This window comes from Panthera leo, chromosome D3, assembly GCF_018350215.1.
Source record: "Panthera leo isolate Ple1 chromosome D3, P.leo_Ple1_pat1.1, whole genome shotgun sequence".
In the NCBI taxonomy this organism is placed as follows: domain Eukaryota; kingdom Metazoa; phylum Chordata; class Mammalia; order Carnivora; family Felidae; genus Panthera; species Panthera leo.
The window spans coordinates 27,554,439-27,575,407 of NC_056690.1; the positions used below are offsets into that span (position 1 = coordinate 27,554,439).

Below are 20,969 nucleotides of genomic sequence, written 5' to 3' on the forward strand. Positions count from 1 at the left end.
GACCCTTTAGTTTACGGTAGAAAAGGGGGTCTTGTAGGTGTCTTTCTAGGTCAGTCCAATCAGCTTTTTCCGTTCAAGATTTATCATTTGAGAGCCCAACCAATATGTGTATCGGTTGATATATGTCCGTTAATCCTGGGTCATATATGCACCTAAAAGAATTTTAAATGCTTCTATGAATATTTTCTGGTCCTCTTTGGGTTAGAAACATCTTGAAGTATAAGCTCTTACATAAGTTCAGTTTTAAGATTTACACGGTGTGCTGTTGCCTTCACACCTCGCTATGGGAGGGACAGATCTTTAGAGGCCAGGGGCACTTTGGTGTTTTAGGTGAATTTGGAGGGCAAAGTGAGGGATCTATAGAAGGGGAGGGACAGGGAGCAGGTGCAGGAGAGAGACCAGATGCATAAGAGGAGAAGCAGATACAGGGACACAACTGGGGCATGAGGAGGGGAGGATTTACTAAAGAGGTTTTTCTACTTTATTCTTGTTTAGGTGTGTCAAATTGTTCATTAGCTTTGTCCAAACAATCTTTCAGTGAGACCGTTTTTGATTCAGAATTTCCCTTGGAGGTCTCAACATAGCAACCAAAACGTATTGCCAATTAGGGTCCTTCCTTTTTCTAAGATGCTTCTCAAATGAATGATTTTGTTCAAATCAGCTAGTCCAGAGTTGGCCGTGGAGATCCAAATCATCATCTGTGAAGTCGTGGGGAACAAGAATTAAGATTATAATGAGGAGTGCCTGGGTGGCTCAGTCAGTTAAGCGTCCAACTCTGGATTTGGGCTCAGATCATGATCTCACAGTAAGTGAGTTCAAGCACCACATCAGGTTCTGCGATGACAGCACAGAGCCTACTTGGGATTCTCTCTCTCTGCCCCGTTCCTCCCTGCCCCCCCCAACTGACCATCGCTTTCAAAACTAAATAATCATTTTTTTAAAAGATTGTAATGAAGTATATGTGAAAAGCAGTAATTTTTTTTTTCTGGCAGGGGAAAGAGTTTAGGTTTAGAGGATCCCAAGAGAGCTGGTGACATTTGTTAGAAATAGAACATTTGTGGACCTCATGCCTTGGGCCCCCAAAGTGACAGTTGGCCAACTGCCTGAACACAGACCCAACAATCTGTACTCCCCAGCCTGTGGGAAACCAGAGGGAATACTCTCAGGACACAACAATCAAGGTGGTGAGAGAACCTCAGCTGGCTTGATTGGTGACTTTCAGCACAGTTCTTCCGGGTTGATACCAGTCCGGTGAGATCATCAAAGTCACGGTTCTGTGAGGCTGGCTCAAAGGGTCTAGACTCACAAGGGCCTGTTTGTGGCTCTATGCTCAGATTCTTCTTATAACGCACAACACTTTTACACAGCACAGCACAAAATAGTGACACAAAAGACAGCATAAGGGGACAACAAGGGGCCAGATTCCACCAAGGAAACCAAACAAACAGGAACCAAGAATAAGACCCAGGCACCAGAATGAGTGTCAATAGCCTAGAAACTCACTCCAACAGAGCAAATTTCAGATGCAGTGTTCACTCACCATGGCATCAGGGACTCGACAAGCTGCAAGCAGCAAGGCACAAGGGGCTTCTGTGGGCACCACACTTGCTTGAAGGTTGGGGTCTTGCAGCAACAGGCAGCTCAGACTGGGTCTCAGTGGGGCCTCTGTGATGAACTGCCCAATAAACAAAGGCCAACAAAATGAGCACAAGCAAAGAATATTTGTCAGAGCTTACTAGAACAAGGGAGTCAGCCACCATTACTTGTGTTTTGGCAGAGACTCAACATCATGGAGGAGACTGGGAATTCATTTGAGTGGGGCAAAGCGAAGGCTTTAGCTATGCGCTAATGGAAGGCTATTAGCATGGGGAGCCTATAGTGAGCTGTCAAGAAGCGAGGTATCCTATGTGATTCTTAGGGGTGCATATTTGTCTTTTCTCTGGTTCGTTGGCCCTCTGTTGGAAATGGGGACCAAAATTCAGGAATGTCTCTGTTATAAATATGGCCATTTGGGGCCAATTGTTACAAGGTTGTGGTGTAGAGTCCTGAGCAAGTTGCTAGATACAGCAGCCAGATTTCCTACAAGTCTGACTTATATATAGTAGACCTGCTTCCTCAGCAGAAAACAAGATAATGGGTCGGTTCCTGAATTAGTTGTGGGTCAGAAACCTATTTTTACATATGGTCTGGCTATGGCCCAGTGGTGTATTCAACCTTTGGTGTGGATGTGGGGGAGGGGGTCAGAAACCAGGGAAATGCTAGGGAAGTTGTTGAGCACGGCTGAAGGCAGAGGGTATAGATTTGAAGATCCAAGGACATCAAGTGCCTAGATGGGACCGGTCCTTCAGGACGAGAGTCACAAAATGTGGGAAAGAGGAAATTAGTCAAAGCTACATAAAGGAGCTGAACAAGAAGAAAGAGTGAGGGTAAAACAGATGAAATAGGAAAAAAAAGTACCTACCTATTGTTGATCTATGTATCAGAATCTTCCAAATCACCAGAGACGTCTTCCTTGTGTACAAGGACAGGAATGGGGATGGGTTGTCCTTGGGTAAGGAAAGGGGACAGTCAGGGTGAGGTGAGAACTTGAGCTGGTGCTCCTGGGATTAGTTTGCTGACCCCAGACCTCAATTCTGTCCTCAGCACTGCAGTCCCCTTCCCCCTCCCCCTGCCCCTCCTGGGGCCATGATCCCTTCTTCTCTGTGATGGGGAGGTTTTCTAGGATCTTTGGGCCCTTCTCAGGTCTCAGACTCCATACCTGGGACCAGGGAGCAATGCCTATCACCCTGTTCCTCCAGGAAGCAGTCACTGTCCCCATGACTTTTATGCGTGGTATTCCTTGCCTCCCACCTCCTTCCACTTCCTCCCTGTCTTCCTTCTTCTTCTTTCTCCTACTCATTTATTTCTCATTTCCCTTCTCCTTGTCACCTCCTACAGCCAGATTGTCCTGTAATAAGGGAACAGTGGAGAAACAATCATGGGTTTACTGCCACCTTCCCTAATCAATCAATTAGTTGATCAATTAACCAATCCAGCCAACACAAGAGCACCTGCCATGGGCCTGGGGTTGCTCTGGGCCCTGTCAGAGTGACCACTAACTCAGCATATCAAGTGACTGTCCTGTGCCTGAGGGATCTTAGGTACTTGAGACACACTTATTCTTCATAACAGCTCCTAAGTTTCCAAGCCCATTGTGGGGATAAACATGAGAGTAGAGGTAAAGTAACTTGTCCAATTTCCTACAGTCTAAATTTCCTATAGTCTGAAAATGGGATGATGGAATTTCTAAAGCAGGTGTGGCCACATAAACATCAGTGCCTGCCTGCATTTAGCCCAAAACTGAAAGGACTGGGGTGAAGCCCCAGGCAGGCCTGAAGGAAGGTCACAGGGTGGACCATGACCGTGGTGTTGGGAGCAAGTCCATCACTGTGTGGCTGGAGCAGCAGGTACTTGCAAGGGCAGAGACCCTGGCCCCACTTCAGGGAGCACCTGTCCTGGGCCTGGTCAGTCCCAGGAGTCATCTCAGTGGGGCTGCAAGAGCCAGTGTGTGCATCCGGCCCAGCAGCCTTCACACAGGCTTCTAGAATTCCCCCAACCAGGGAGGGTCTCAGGGCACCTGCACACAGGCCTCTGTCACCTGGAGGCAAGTGCAGGATTCATTCTGGTCCTGGGACTGGGATTTGGGTGAGGAGAGGAGGAGAGAAATGTGATCCAGGGGTTGCCTCCCACCTCAATTCTGCCAAAGGTCCCAGGACAACTTGCAGGAAGCTGAGAGTGAACATTATCTGTGATGCCGACCCCAGAAGTGCCCTTTCACCCAGGGGTAAACCTGAGGGTGTCCCATGCAGGTGTTGCTCTGTGACCTGAAGGGCAAAGGGAGAGGGTCCCAGCTCCCCAGCACCGGACTCACAAGGAAGCACTTTGTGTCCAGTTCGAGTGTGCGTGACAGAGTGTGTCTCATGAAATGGCCTCAATATTAGGTCAATGCCAACAACCCAAACCAAAATCTCTCATGCTCTATTCCCAAGAGATTCTAATCAAACATAACCAAAGACTTTGACGCTTGGCAATGGCAAGGGTACCCTGAACTGGTCTTCTGGGAAAAATCATCTTAAATACCAAACAAACAAAAAAAATGATTACACCACTGTTGTTCAATGACAGCAGTGAGACAACAGAAAGAAATAAAAGGCTTACACATTGGCAAGGAAGAAGTCAAACTTTCACTCTTCGCAGACAACATGATACTCTATGTGAAAACCCAAAAGACTCCACCAAATGAGAGACCTGGGAAGATGGCGGCGTAGGAGGATGCTGGGCACACCTCATCCTGCTGATCACTTAGATTCCACCCACATCTGCCTAAATAACCCAGAAAACCACCAGAAGACTAGCAGAATGGTCTCTTCGTAAACAAGAGGCCCATGGAAGAGGGTAGGAAGGGTGGAGAGGTGGTGCGTGCTACACAGACTGGTGGGAGGGAGCTGGGGTGGGGGAGGGGCAGATCGCCTGGCAAGGCACAGCCCCCAGAGTCTGGCTTGCAAAGGTGGAGGGGCCAGACTCCATGAGTTCTGACAGCCAGCAGGACTTAACATCTGGAATGTTAAAGGTGAACAGCTCTGTTCTTGGAGAGTGGGGAGGGCAAGAGGATGCCAGGAGGGAGAGCTGTTGAGCCCCGGATGACAGAGCTCAGCTCAGCGGGGAAACAAAGGCACTGGCAAGTGCTATTTCCCTCTCCCATCCCCCAGCCGAAATTCCAAAGGGAACCAGTTCCCGTCACCGAACTTGCACTGCGCAAATGCCCAAGGCTGTGCTTCTGAGGATCCATCCTTCCGACAGGCCTGCCTCCCTCCAGGTGCTGCAGGGCCCCTCGAGCAGGGGAAGACCGAGGGCTAAGTGACCTAAGCCTGCCCCTCCCACCCCTGTGCACCTTGCGGATCCACCCCAGCTAATATGCCCTTGGCCAGATCCCATCGAAGCAGCACCACAAGCCTGGCAGTGTGCAAGTAGCCCAGACAAGTAGCCCACACTACTCCACAGTGAGTCCTGCCCCTGGGAGAGGGGAAACTAAGGTACACAACAGTCTGAGTGTGGCCCCAGTGGTGAGCTGGGGGAAGACATCAGGTCTAACTGTGGCCCCGCCCACCAACACAAGTTACTCCCGACAGCACAGGGGAAGTGCCTTGCAGTTTGGAGCTACCTCAGGGACTACCCAAAATGATGAAACGGAAGAATTCTCCTCAAAAGAAACTCCAGGAAGTAGCGATAGCTAACAAATGGATCAAAAATGATTTAGGCAATATAATGGAACAAGAATTTTGAATAATAGTCATAAAATTAATCGCTGGGCTTGAAAAAAGCATAGAGGACAGCAGAGAATCTATTGCTACAGAGATCAAAGGACTAAGAAATAGTAATGATGAAATAAAAATGCTATGAATGAGGTGCAAAATAAAATGGAGGCGGCCATTGCACGGACTGAAGAGGCAGAGGAGAGAATGGTGAATTAGAAGATAAAACTATGGAAAAAGAGGAAGCTGAGAAAAAGAGAGAGAAAAAAATCCAGGAGTACGAGGGGAGAATTAGAGAACTAAGGGATGCAATCAAACGGAACAATATCTGTATCATAGGAATTCCAGAAGAAGAAGAAGAGAGAGAAAGGGGCTGAAGGTGTACTTGAACAAATCATAGCTGAGAACTTCCCTGATCTGGAGAAGGAAAAAGGCATTGAAATCCAAGAAGCACAGAGAACTCCCTTCAGATGTAACTTGAATCAGTCTTCTGCATGACATATTATAGTGAAACTGGCAAAATACAAGGATAAAGAGAAATTTCTGAAAGCAGCTAGGGATAAACAGGCTCTAACTTACAAAAGTACACACATAAGAATAGTAGTAGACCTATCTACTGAAATTTGGCAGGCCAGAAAGGAGTGGCAGGAAATCTTCAATGTGATGAACAGAAAAAATATGCAGCCAAGAATCCTTTACCCAGCAAGTCTGTCATTCAGAATAGAAGGAGAGATAAAGGTCTTCCCAAACAAACAAAAACTGAAGGAATTCATCACCACTAAACCAGCTCTACAAGAGATCCTAAGGGGGATTCTGTGAGTGAAATGTTGCAAGGACCACAAAGTACCAGACACATCACTACAAGCATGAAACCTACAGACATCACAATGACTCTAAACCCATCTCTTTCAATAATAACACTGAATGTAAGTGGACTAGATGCTCCAACCAAAAGACATAGGGTATCAGAATGGATAAAAAAATGAGACCCATCTATTTGCTGTCTACAAGAGACTCATTTTAGACCTGAGGACACCTTCAGATTGAAAGTGAGGGGATGGAGAACTATCTCTCATGCTACTGGAAATCAAAAGAAAGCTGGAGTAGCCATACTTATATCAGACAAACTAGACTTCAAATTAAAGGCTGTAACAAGAGATGAAGAAGGGCATTATATAATAATTACAGGGTCTATCCATCAGGAAGAGCTAACAATTATAAGTATCTATGCACCGAATACGGGAGCCCCCAAATATAAACAACAATTAACCACAAACATAAGTAACTTTATTGATAAGAATGTGGTAATTGCAGGGGACTTTAATATTCCACTGACAGTAATGGATAGATCATCTAGACACAGGATCAATAAAGAAACAAGGGCTCTGAATGATACATTGGATCAGATGGACTTGACAGATATATTTAGAACTCTGCATCCCAAAGCAACAGAATATACTTTATTCTCGAGTGCACATGGAACAGTCCCCAAGATAGATCACATACTGGGTCACAAAACAGCCCTTCAAAAGTATACAAGAATTGGGATCATACCATGCACACTTTCAGACCACAATGCTATGAAGCTTAAAATCCACCACAGGAAAAAGTCTGGAAAACCTCCAAAAGCATGGAGGTTAAAGAACACCCTAGTAAAGAATGAATGGGTCAACCAGGCAATTAGAGAAGAAATTTAAAAATATACAGAAACAAATGAAAATGAAAATACAACAATCCAAACACTTTGGGATGCAGCGAAGGCAGTACTGAGAGGAAAATATATTGCAATCCAGGCCTATCTCAAGAAACAAGAAAAATCCCAAATACAAAATCTAACATCACACCTAAAGGAAATAGAAGCAGAACAGCAAAGACACCCCCAAACCCAGCAGAAGAAGAGAAATAATAAAGATCAGAGCAGAAATAAACAATATAGAATCTAAAAAAACCTGTAGAGCAGATCAAGGAAACCGAGATGTGGTTTTTTAAAAAAATAAACAAAATTGATAAACCTGTAGCCATGCGTCTCAAAAAGAAAAGGGAGATGACCCAAATAGATAAAATCATGTATGAAAATGGCAGTATTACAACCATTCCCTCAGAAATACAAGCAATCATCAGGGAATACTATGAAAAATTATATGCCCACAAATGGGACAACCTGGAAGAAATGGACAAACTCCTAAGCACCCACACACTTCCAAAACTCAAACAGGAAGAAATAGAAAACTTGAACAGACCCATAACCAGCGAAGAAATTGAATCAGTTATCAAAAATCTCCCAACAAATAAGAGTCCAGGACCAGATGGCTTCCCTGGGGAATTCTACCAGACATTTAAAGCAGAGAAAATACCTATTCTTCTCAAGCTGTCCCAAAATATAGAAAGGGAAGGAAAGCTTCCAGACTCATTCTATGAAGCCAGCATCACTTTGATTCCCAAACCAGACAGAGACGCAGCAGACAAAGAGAACTACAGGCCAATATCCCTGATGAATATGGATGCAAAAATTCTCAACAAGATACTAGCATATCGAATTCAACAGCCTATAAAAATAATTATTCACCATGATAAAGTGGGATTCATTCCTGGGCTGCAGGGCTGGTTCAACATTCGCAAATCAATCAATGGGATACATCACATTAATAAAAGAAAAGGTACGAACCATATGATCCTGTCAATTGACGCAGAAAAATTATTTGACACAATTCAGCATCTTTTCTTAATAAAAACCCTCGAGAAAGTCGGGACAGAAGGAACGTACTTAAACTCATAAAAGCCATTTATGAAAAGCCCACAGCTAATATCATCCTCAATGGGGAAAAACTGAGAGCTTTCCCCCTGAGATCAGGAACACCACAGGGATGTCCACTCTCACCTCTGTTGTTTAACATAGTGTTGGAAGTGCTAGCATCAGCAATCAGACAACAAAAGGAAATCAAAGACATCAAAATTGGCAAAGATGAAGTCAAGCTTTCACTTCTTGCAGATGACATGATATTATACATGGAAAACCCAATAGACTCCACCAAAAGTCTGCTAGAACTGATACATGAATTCAGCAAAGTCGCAGGACACAAAATTAATGTACAGAAATCAGTTGCATTGTTATACACTAATAATGAAGCAACAGAAAGACAAAGAAAGAAACTGATCTCATTCACAATTGCACCAAGAATCATAAAATACATAGGAATAAACCTAACCAAAGATGTCAAAGATCTGTATGCTGAAAACTATAGAAAGCTTATGAAGGAAATTGAAGATGATACAAAGAAATGGAAAAACATTCCATGCTCATGGATTGGAAGAATAAAATTGTTAAAATGTCAATACTACCCAAAGCAATCTACATATTCAATGCAATTCCAATCAAAATTGCACCAGCATTCTTCTCCAAGCTAGAACAAGCAATCCTAAAATTTGTATGGAACCACAAAAGACCCCGAATAACCAAAGTAATATTGAAGAAGAAAACCAAAGTGGGAGGCATCACAATCCCAGACTTTAGCCTCTACTACAAAGCTGTAATCATCAAGACAGCATGGTATTGGCACGAAAACAGACACATAGATGAATGGAATAGAATAGACTCCAGAATTGGACCCACAAATGTATGGCCAACTCATCTTTGACAAAGCAGGAAAGAATATCCAATGGAAAAAAGACAGTCTCTTTAACAAATGGTGCTGGGAGAACTGGACAGCAACATGCAGAAGAATGAAACTAGAGAACTGTCTTACACCATTCACAAAAATAAACTCAAAACGGATAAAGGACCTGAATGTGAGAAAGGAAACCATCAAAACCCTAGAAGAGAAAGCAGGAAAAAACCACTCTGAACTCAGCCACAGCAATTTCTTACTTGACACATCTCCAAAGGCAAGGGAATTAAAAGCAAAAATGAACTATTGGGACCTCATCAAGATGAAATCTTCTACACTGCAAAGGAAACAATCAACAAAACTAAAAGGCAACCAACGTAATGGAAAAGATATTTGCAAATGACATATCAGACAAAGGGCTAGTTTCCAAAATCTATAAAGAACTCACCAAACTCCACACCCGAAAAACAAATAATCCAGTGAAGAAATGGGCAGAAGACATGAATAGACACTTTTCCAAAGAAGACATCCAGATGGCCAACAGACACATGAAAAGATGCTCAACGTCACTCCTCATCAGGGAAATACAAATCAAAACCACACTGAGATACCACCTCACAACAGTCAGAATGGCTAAAGTGAACACATCTGGAGACTATAGGTGCTGGAGAGGGTGTGGGGAAATGGGAATCCTCTTGCACTGTTGGTGGGAATGCAAACAGGTGCAGCCACTCTGGAAAACAGTGTGGAGGTTCCTCAAAAAATTAAAGATAGATCTACCCTATGACCCAGGAATAACACTGCTAGGAATTTACCCAAGGGATACAGGAGTGCTGATGCATAGGGGCACTTGTACCCCAATGTTTATAGCAGCACTCTCAACAATAGCTAAATTATGGAAAGAGCCTAAATGTCCATCAACTGATGAATGGATAAAGAAATTGTGGTTTATGTGTTATAATATTTAAATAACTTCCAACTAGTAAGACTCCAATATGTATAAATTAGACCTCACTAAAATGTAAAATTTTAGTGACTCAAAGGACACCATTAAGAAAATAAAAAGACAGGGTGCCTGGGTGGCTCAGTTGGTTAAGTGTCCGACTTCGGCTCAGGCCATGATCTCATGGTTCCTGAGTTCAAGCCCTGCATCGGGCTCTGGGCTGACAGCCCAGAACCTGGAGCCTACTTCGGATTCTGTGTCTCCCACTCTCTCTGCCTCTCCCCAGCTCACACTCTGTCTCTCTCTCAAAAGTAAAATAAAAAAAGTAAAAAGACAATCCACATTATAGAGAAAATTTTGCAATTCATATATATAATGAGAAACATAGTTAGCATATATTACAACTCAGTTATAAAAAGACAACTCAATTTTAAAATGGACAAATGATTTCAAAAGAATATTCTCTAAAGAGGCTTTTCAGATGACCATTAAGCACATGAAAAGGTGTCCAACATCACTAGCCATCAAAAAGCTACAAATCAAGGGGCGCCTTTGTGACTTCAGCTCAGGTCATGATCTCGTGGTTTGTGAGTTCAAGCCTCGCATTGGGCTCTGTGCTGACAGCTCAGAGCCTGGAGCTTGCTTTGGATTCTGTGTCTCCCTCTCTCTCTGCCCCTCCCCTGCTCATGCTCTGTCTCTCTCTGTCTCAAAAATAAATAAAACATTTTTTAAAAATTTTTAAAAAACTACAAATCAAAACCACAGTATATCCTTTCATAGACACAAGATAGCTATAGCCATAAAGACAGATAGGTGATTGCCAGTGAAATGACAGAGAAATTTGAAGCCTCACACATGGCTGGCAAGAATGGAAAGTGGTAGTCACTCTGGAAAACAGTCTTGCAGCTATTCAAATAGTGACACAGGGACTTACCTTATTACCCAGCAATTCCACTCCTAATTTTACAGCCAAAACAAATGAAAGACATATCCACACAAAAACTTATATATAAATGTTCACAGCAGCATTATTCATAATAACCCCCAAGTAGTAACAACAAACATCCATCAACTGAGGAATGAATAAACTGTCTTGTATCTATACAATGAAAGATTGTTCAGCAATAATAGAAGAAATGAAGTGCTGATCTATGCTACAGCATGGGTTGACTTTGAAAACATCATACCAAGTGAAGGAGCCAGACAACAAAGGTCATACATGGAATTATTCCATTTATATTAAATGTTCATAATAAACATATCAGTAGAAATAGAAGATAAATTAGCTGGGGACTTAGGGATTAGGGGAAATGAAGATTGTCTGCTAATGAGTATGGAATTTCATTGGGGACATGATGTAAAGCATCTAGAATTTATTGTGGTAACTTGGCACTATTTTGTGAATACACTAAAAAGCAGAATTGCACACCATCTAGTGTGACTTGTGTGTGAATTTTATCTCAATGGGAAGTGACTTTGCCAGAGAGGATTTCTATATGAATGGCTAATGTCTCCTTTCCCCTCCCTCCCATCAGCACTGGCAGACTTCAGTGAGCAAAACAGCACCATGGAGTGGAGGCTGGAGCCATTTACACCAAGTCTCACACCCCTGTGCCCTCCAAATGCATCATCACTAGGACAAGTCCACCTGAGAATCAGCACAGCAAGCCGCAGCCATAGACTAGCACAAAACCCATGCTCCCACCAAATCTACTGATCGTAGAGTGCTGTAAACCTTCAGCTCCAGGGGAAATAGGATCTACCTTCCTTTGTTCATTTGTTTTCCTCTTAATATGGCCATTATTATCTCAGGAGCAGGAATAGAAGTTTTCCCTAACAATCACACAAGAAATGCAGTGACAAAGAACTTCCACTCAAATCCTATGGTTTTATAATTCTTTATGCCTTGTTAACCCACTGGTGCAAGCCCAGGGAATTTTTAAGCTTCTAAGCCCACAGTTTTCTATGACTGAATAATATTCCATTGTATACATATACTACATCTTTATCCATTCTTGTATCGATGGACACTTGGGCCATAATTTGGCTACTGTAAATAATGCTGCTATAAACACAAGGGTCCGTGTATGCCTTCGAATTAGTGTTTTTGTGTTCTTTGGGTAAATATCCAGTGGTACGATTACTGGATTGTAGGGTATTTCTATTCTCACCTTTCTGATGATCCTCCATACTGTTCTCCACGGTGGCTGCACCAGTTTGCATTCCCACCAACAATGCAAGAGGGTTACTTTTTCTCCACATCCTCACCAACAATTGTTGTTCAAGAAATTTTTAATCGCAAGATGATTATTTAATTTGACTACAGGCCTTTAGTGATAGGTTATCTGAGAGGTCAAGCTCCTGTGTACATGGAATTGGTGGATTTAAAATTCAATGACATGCCTCTTCATGTCTTTTGCAGATTTTGTAATCAGACCATTTGTTTTTCACCACTGCATTTAGAGAGTTTTGTAGCTTCAGACACCTGGCCTTGGCTGAGTGTGTGGTTTGTAAATACTTCCTTTCAGGATGTATTTTGTTGTTTCATCTTCTTAAAATGGTCTTTCACAGAGCCTAGGTTGTTAATTTTAATAAATTTCAGTTCATCCATTTCTTTTTATGGATCGCACTTTTGGTGTCAAGTCTAAAATCTCTTTGCCAACCCTAGACCCCCGACTTTTCTCATAGACTTTTTTTCCTAATGTTTTACATTCTACAAATAAGTGTGTGATCCATTTAGAGTTAACGATTGTATGGGGTGTGAGTTTTAGGCTTTTAGTATAGTTTAATTTTGCCCTGATGTCCACTTGCCCTACTTCCATTTGATGGAGACACCATCTTTCATCCCATTAATTACTTGGGCATGTTTGCCAAAACTCAGTTCAGCATATTTGTTTGGGTTTCTATTCATTGCCATTGATCAACATGCCTATCCCTCCGCCAGTACCACACATAATTTACTAGCTATGTAATAACTGTTAAAATAGGGGAGATTTTATCCTAAATTGCTTTAGCTATTCTAGTTCCATTGCCTTTACATGGGGGTATTTATTTAATGTGCATTTTTTTTTCCAAGAGAAGCTCTGAAACTTTCTATTTTCATTATCAGCTCATCATCAACCTCTTTCCATGTCAGTACCTGTAGATCTACCTCATTTATTTTAAGTTTATTTATTTATTTTGAGAGAGTGAGAATCAGGGCAGGGCAGAGAGAGAGGGAGAGAGAGAGTATCCCAAGCAGGCTCTACACTGATAGTGCACAGGGCTCCCCACCAACCTAAGCTCATGACCTGAGCTAAGATCAAGAGTCAAATGCTTAACCAACTGAGCCAACAAGGGGCCCCCGGATCTATCTCAATTAAAAAGCAAAAATCAAAATAAAGTAAAATACATCTAGTACATCATGGCATTGATGTACTAGAATTTATTTAAGCTGGTCCTTCTTAACAGCAATCATTTCCCCTCAATTTCCTGCTATATTAAGTAATGTTGAAATCAATATCATATTCTACATGTGTTTGCACAAATGTTCCCCAAATCTGTTTGTTGCCATTTGACTTTGTTTGGGCTTTGTGCAAAGATCCATTTTGTATAAACGTTGTGAGGTCAAGTTTATTGATCATTTGCCTAATGGCTTCTGGGCTTTGTGTTATGCTTTAGAAAGAACTTCCCCACTCCAAAATTGTAAATAACAATGATTCATCCATGTTCTCTTGCGGTACTTTCACGGTTTCAGTTTCCCAGTCCTTGTCCCGCTGAGCCCCCTCAGAACTGACCAAGTCTCCCTGGAGACCAGAACCGCCTGGGCTGCTCTGGGGAAGCCCACGCAGCGCACCCTGGCCGCCAGCCTCTCAGGGAAATGTTCCAAGAACCCAGTGCGCAGCAGTGTCATGCCTTGCCGGCCAGCAGCTCTCAGGAGGAGGCCCCGGGACGCCCTGGACGCCTACTTCCCACCCCCAGGAGGACAGATGCCTTGCGAGGTGGGCTGGGAGGAAATTACCCTATTAGACTGCCAAGGTGCACCCTCTCCAGCGCCTAGACTGTGTCGTCCCCTCGAAGGCTAATAACTGTTCTATGGCGCCATCTGGTGGCCACTTTTATATACTTTTCCACCGGCCTTCAGGCGAAATCTGCAAGTGTGGTGTTTGGCCTCTGTGCGCCAGGCAGAACTCCAGGAGGCCTGTGGCACCTGCGGCAATCTTCCGGGTCCCACTGGGAGTCGGAGAATTGACGCCTATCCATTTGCTGGAAAATAAACAGGCAGCGTTTTGAGGAGTGACCGTCGCTGTCCTGCCAGGTGTGGACCACAACCTGAGGGTGCCCCTTCACACGCGGGAACCAACCAAAGTCGCTATGGTGTAACGGGAAAAAAGTGTTCGGCGCCCAGGCACTTTCACACACGTGGCTCCGCCATCGGGTCTTTGTGCTATCCGTTTTTTCCCACTCCCGCCCGAGGTGGGACTGGGTCATAATGGGAGGACAGGCTTGCACATCGCAGGGTCAGACATCAGCCCGCGTGTGTCCCAGCTGTCAGCAGCGCCTCCTGAAATTGTTTTCCAAGCCCCCATTCAAAATGGTAGGCCGGCACGAGCCGTCTGTGAGGGACAGAACGGGGCTCTGGCTGGGCTCAATTCCTTCGTGGGGTCCGGTGATCGGAGGTGCCTCCAAGATTTCCCGAGTTCCACTCCAGAGACACGGACCTGCTATTCCCGCACAGATGGCCCGGGAAGGTGTGTGTCCGGGCCTGGAATCGGCCCTGCGTGGGTATCGGTTGCTGGACTTTCCCATCAGCTTTTCCGAGTTCCGCTCTGGAAGTGGAGACCAGCTTGAGCCCCATGGGTTAAGTCTAGGTAGGGGCCCTTCATTCCAGGTGCCTGTCTGTGTGGAACGCGGCCTTCGGAACGCCCCCACATATTCCAAGTCCCTTCTCCGGAGCTGTGGCCTGGACAGGACGGCGGATGCGAGGAGGCCTGCGAAAGGCTCTCCTGGGCCTCCCAGTCCTCCGTCATCTCACCCTGACGGACCGCGACAAGGCCAGGCCAGGCCCACGAGGCGGGGGGATGCGCCCTCCTGCTTCGTGACCCAAATCCGTCCTGGTGCGGTCAGCGAGGGTGGTACTACGCCACCTGGCGGCCCCTTTTATATCGTTTTCTCCCAGAGCTCAACTTGAAAAGCGCTAGGAATTAAGTGCGGAGGCAAAGCCCAGAGAGTGGCCACAAACAAGGGCAGGATCCTTCCAGTGGCCTCCCGAGCCCATGGGGAGCGATCCCAGAGATCGGACCGAAATCCCGGGAGGGTTGGGGGGCCGGGGAGCAGCGTCCTTCCCGCCATCCTCCCAAGCGGCTGGCTAACGTGGCGCTTAAGGGTCGACCAGCAAAAGGAGGCGTGGGTGGTTCACAGACTGGATCGCGTCCTGCATGGGCTTCACTCATTGGAGGTGTAGCTCAGAAAATTTTCCAAGTCCCCATTTATAGTCAGGGACCAGCACGGGCCGCCTTGAGCCCTTGGAAGGGGGTCCCTAGCTAGGCTGCCGTCCCTCTTGGGGTCCAGTCTTCGGAGGCACCTTCTGGGGAATGTTTCCAAGTCTCACTCTGGGACACGGACCAGCCCCTGCAGGCGGGGTAGCTGAGGAGGACACCCCTTGCTGGGAAATACTAACTGGGAGGAGGCTGTACACACGGAGGGGTCAGGAGGGAAAATAGTATCTATGAAGATAAGTTATTGAAGGGGTTTGCTGGAATAGAAAATGAAAATCCTGAGATTTTTAGGAATAATGATTGCTACTATTGATGTTACTATTATTCATCATTATCGTAATTATTACTGTTTTTTTTTTTTTTCTGGCTAATTGTAGTTGTTGTAAAAACACTGAAGTTTCTACTCTACCCAAGAAGAGTGTCTGGTTGACTTAAAATGATGAAGCATGGGTTTCGGTCCACAAAATTTTTAAATATTGAAATACAATTGGCATAACAATGTATATTAGTTATAGGTGTACAACGTAATGATTTGATATTTGTATATCTTGCAAAATGATCACCACGGTCCAGTTAATATCTGTCACCATACATAGTTAGAAAAATGTTTTCTTGTGATGAGAACTTTCAAGATCCACACTCCTAGCTACTTTCAAATATGTAGTATGATATGATCAACTATAGTCACCATGCTGTGCATCCCCATGGCATTCATTTTATAACTGTTAACTTGTACCTTTTGACTCCCTTCACCCATTTGGCCCCCCTCAGGCCCTCCATTCCCTCCTCAAGTAACCACCATTCTGTTCTCCATATCTCTGAGCTTGTTTGTGTTTTTTCCCTAGATTCCACATATAGTAAGATCATATGTTTCTGTTTCTGTCTGACTTATTTCACTTAGCATAATGCCCTCAAGGTCCATCCATGTTGTTGCAAAGGCAAATTTTCATTCTTTTTGTGGCTGAGTAATATTCCATTTGTCCCACAGAATTTTCTAAATCCCCTCAGAAGCCCGGGAGCTTGCTTGCTCCAACCAGTGAGGCCCTGCCCTGAGAGCTGCAAGACCCAGCCTGGAAGGACAAACCACAGCCTCCACAACTGGACCCAAGCAATCAGGACCTGATCAATATCTGACATTTTCCCCTCAATGTCCCTTTTCCTCAAAAAGCTTCCAAAATAGAAAATGGAAGAAAGCCAAATTTTCTCCCCCTCACCAATCTTGTCTGACCTTGAGTCAGCCTGACCCTCCCATCAGGACGTGTCTTCCTTTTGTTTCCACCAGAAACTTCTCCCACTCCTCCACCTGCCTTGGAGTCTCTGCAACTGCTGGTGGCTGATTCCCTCGCCATGTAGAGCAAGCTCTGACTACATGGTGCTTGTTCTCATTTGGAAGGTCTTCCTTTATCTCAGTAGTGGGGGAACCAAACAAAGCGCTCAGAGAATCATACTGTTCCCCATGTTAACTCTTAAAAAAATATATATGTATGTATTTATCATATAATTTTTTAATTGAGATATAATTCATGTACCATGAAATTCACCCTTATAAGAATGAACAATTCAGTGATTTATACTCTATTCACAAAGTTATGTAAATGTCACCACTGCCTAATTCCAGAATATTTCATTGACCTAAAAAAAACATTCCTTCCCATTAAATAGTTTCTTTCCATTCCACCCTCTCCCCAGACCCTGGCAACCACCAATCTGCTTTTTTATCTGGATCTATAGATTTATCTGCATCTCTGTATTCTGGATATTTCATGAAAATGAAACCATACATTATGTGGCCTTTATGTCTGGCTTCTTACACTCAGTATCATGTTTTTGAGACTCATCTATGCTTTATCATATATCAGTGATTCATTTCTTTGACCTAATATATTTACACTTGAAGCCATTGGGACATTTTTTTTTCTGCATGTTAACAAGTCCCTTAAAAAAAAAGGTAGTAAAATGCCCATCACATTACATTTAGATATTTAATAATTTTAACCTTAACTACAGTGGCATTAAGTGTCACCCTCCTCCCCAGACCCAACCTGCCCCACATACCTGGAGCCACTGGCATGCCCAGTGGACACCATTCCAGCCCAGTTGCCCTGACTCAGAATGCTCTACTGCACCCATCTACCTGGACTAGAATTTCATGGGTGGGCATCCCAAAGAGTATCCAAAAGGAATGCTATTAAAGGGGAGAGACAAAGAGAGGTTCTGGGGAGGTTGGCAGCTTCCCCACAGGACCATGGCCATGCATGGGCTGGCCAGAACAAGGAGACTATGCCTTGAGGCTGGCAGTCACCCAAAGAGCTTCAGGAGGTACAGTGACTATCACTTAAGGTGTGTTCACCTCTGATTCCAGTGCCCATGCAGATCCAAGTGTGCTTGAAGGGTCAATGGCAGAGGTGCTGTTTGCAGCCTTTGGCAGGCCCCTATTGGTGAACTACAGTGCAAGCCTTCGGGATTTGGGAGTAAGGCCTGCCATCATCTACAGATAATTACACTCCTTTTGAGAAACAGCTCTTAGCCCACTACTGAGTCTTAGGAGAGACTGAACACTGAACTATGGCCACCAAATTACCATGATCTGCCCATCACCTGAGCTGCCCATCATGAACTGGGTGCCATCTGACCCACCAAGCCACAACACCGGGCATGCACAGCAGCACTTCATCATCAAATGGATGATGTCATTGGGCCTGATCAGGCCCTGAAGACAAGTAAGTTACATGAAGAAGTGGCCCAAATGCCCATGGTTCCCACTCCTGCTACACTGCCTTCTCTCCCAGCCTGCACCTATGGCCTAACATGGGGAGTTTCCTATGACAGAGAAAGAGAAGATGTGGGCCTGGTTTACAGATGGGTCTGCATGACCACCTGAAAATGGACAGCAAGAGCACGAAAGGTCCTGTCTGGGGCATCCCTGAAAGACAATGGTGAAAGGAAACCCTTCGAGTGTGTGGAACTCCTAGCAGAGCACCTGGTTGTGCACTTTGCTCAGAAAGAGAAATGGCCAGATGTGCCATTACCAATTCATAGGCTTGGCTGGATGGTCAGGGACTTGGAAGGAACATGACTGAAAAATTGGTAACAAACTTGGGGAAAGAGGTGTGTGGACAGACCTTCCTGAATAAGCAAAAGAAGGAGAAGGAGAAGAAGGGGAAGGAGAAGAAACGTGTGTCCAATGTGAACGCTCACAAAAGGGTGACCTCAGCAGAGGAGGATTTCAATCATCAAGTGGATAGGATGATCCATTCTCTGGATACCAGTCAGCCTCTTTGCCCAGCCACCCCTGTCACTGACCAATGGACTCATGAACAAAGTGGCCATGGTGGCAGGGGTGAAGGTTACATATAGATTCAGCAAAATGGACTTCTCACCAAACTGACTTGGAGATGGTCATCACTGAGTGCCCAATCTGCCAGCAGCTGAGGCCAACATGGAATGCCAATATTGCACCACTATACAGGAGTAATGTCCAGCTACCTGGAGGCAGATTGATTCCACTGGACTCCTTCTACCGTAGAAGGGGTACTGTCTAGTCCTTACTGGAATAGACACTTACTCTGGATACAGATTGCCTTCCCTGCACACAATGCTTCTGCCAAAATTACCATCCGTGGAATTACAAAATGTCTTATCCACTGTCATGTATTCTACACAGCATTGCTTCTGATTAAGAAACTCACTTTATAGGGGCGCCTGGGTGGCTCAGTCGGTTAAGCATCCGACTTCGGCTCAGGTCATGATCTCGCGGTCTGTGAGTTCGAGCCCCGTGCCGGGCTCTGTGCTGACAGCTCAGAGCCTGGAGCCTGTTTCAGATTCTGCGTCTCCCTCTCTCTCTCTGACCCTCCCCTGTTCATGCTGTCTCTCCCTGTCTCAAAAATAAATAAACGTTAAAAAAAATTTTTTAAATAAAAAAAAAAAAGAAACTCACTTTACAGCAAAAGAACTACAGCAATGAGTCCATGCTCATGGAATTCACTGATCTTACCATGTATCCCATCATCCTGAAACAACTAGCTTCACAGAATTTTTTTTTCTTGATAGAGAGAGAGGGAGAGAGAGGGAGAGAGAGAGAATCTTAAGCAGGTTCAATGCCCAGTACAGGGCCTGATGCAGGGCTCAGTCTCACAACTGTGAGATCATGACCTGAGCCGAAATCAAGAGTCGGACACTTAATCAGATGCTTAACTGACTGAACCACCCAGGCGCCTGGACAGAATGATAGAATAGACTTTTGAAGACTCAATTACAGTGTCACCTAAGTGGCAGTATCTTGCAGGGCTGAGGCAAGATTCTCCAGAAGATTGTATACTCTCTGAATCAGCATCCAATGCATGGTGCTATTTTTCCAATAGCCAGAAGCCATAGGTCCAGGAACTGAGGGATGTAAACTGAAATAGCACCACTCCCATTACCTTAGTCACCCACTAGCAAAATTTCTGATTCCTACTCCCACAACCTCATGCTTTGCTGGCCTGAAGGTCTTGAAACACAGAGGGAGAAAGGCTTCCACTAGGAGACACAATGATTCTATTGAACTGGAGGTTAAGACTGCCACTCAGCCACTTTGGTCTCTTCATGCCTCTGAATCAATAAGCAAAGAAGGCTGGTTGGGGTGATTTACCCTGACTACCAAGGGCAAATTGGACTACTACTCCACAATGGAAGTAAGGAAGAATATACAGGAGATCCCTTAGGGCCTCTCCTAGTGTTACCATGCCTTGTGATCAAGGTTAATGTAAAACTATAATGACCCAATTAATAGGCAGGATTATTAATGGCCCAGACCCTTCGGGAATAAAGGGTTAGGTTTACCCACCAGGTAAAGAACAAAAATTAGCTGAAGCGCTTGGTAAAGGCACAGGGATACAGAGGAGTAGTGGAAGAAGGTAACTATAAATACTAGCTACGACCACATGATCAGTTATATGAGGACTATAATAGTCATGAATATTTCCTCCTTATTTTACTATGAATACATTTGTGTCTGTCTTTGTTTTCTTTCCTCCCTTACATTATTATCATGTAACATAAGATGTACCAATTTTTGTTATAGGATTTAAGTATGGCCAATTCTACATCATAGTGTTTAAGTTACATGGTTTCAAGGAGAAAAGTAAACATCACTCAAGGACTTCCCTCCTCTTCTAGGGAAGGAGTTAGTGCCTTTTTGGTCTTACAAAGGTTGTATCATGCTAGACAGAATCATGACCTTGTTACTGTCCTTATTTGGTATTTATTTATGGCTTAAAGATGTATATGGGTGCCAAATTGACAAGGGGTGGGCTTAGGATGGTTAATTTTATGTGTCAGCCTGACTAATCATCGGGAGTCTATATTAAACATTATTTCTGGGTATGTCTGTAAAGAAATTTCCAGGTCAGAGCAGCATTTCCACTGAATCAGTGGCTTCCAAAGCATATTGTCCCCACCCTGTGTGTGGGCATCATCCAACCCACTGAGGGCCTGAATAGAAACAACAGAAAGCAGAGGAAGGAAGAATTCAACCCTTTTTCTTTGCCTTGCTGTCTGAGCTGGAACATCTCATCACATCTCCTGCTCCCAGACTGGGATTTTTATCATTGGCTCCCCTGTTCTCAGGCCTTCAGACTCACACCAAATTACACCATCAGCTTTTCTGGGTCTC

General features: G+C 44.3%; 1 long non-coding RNA gene across 2 annotated transcripts; it reads right to left on the reverse strand.

The window, feature by feature from the left end:
• Window positions 1–458: 458 nt before the first annotated feature.
• LOC122203963 lies at window positions 459–14,294 on the reverse strand. Of its 2 annotated transcripts, XR_006195421.1 has the most exons (6): window positions 14,183–14,294; window positions 13,945–14,084; window positions 2,759–2,947; window positions 2,462–2,546; window positions 1,541–1,675; window positions 459–698 (listed from the first exon to the last, which is right to left on the reverse strand). It is a non-coding gene; the product is annotated as an uncharacterized LOC122203963 (long non-coding RNA). The 2 variants fall into 2 exon arrangements; XR_006195420.1 differs by lacking the exon at window positions 2,759–2,947 and having other exon boundaries at window positions 14,183–14,293.
• Between the last annotated feature and the right edge of the window lie 6,675 nt (window positions 14,295–20,969).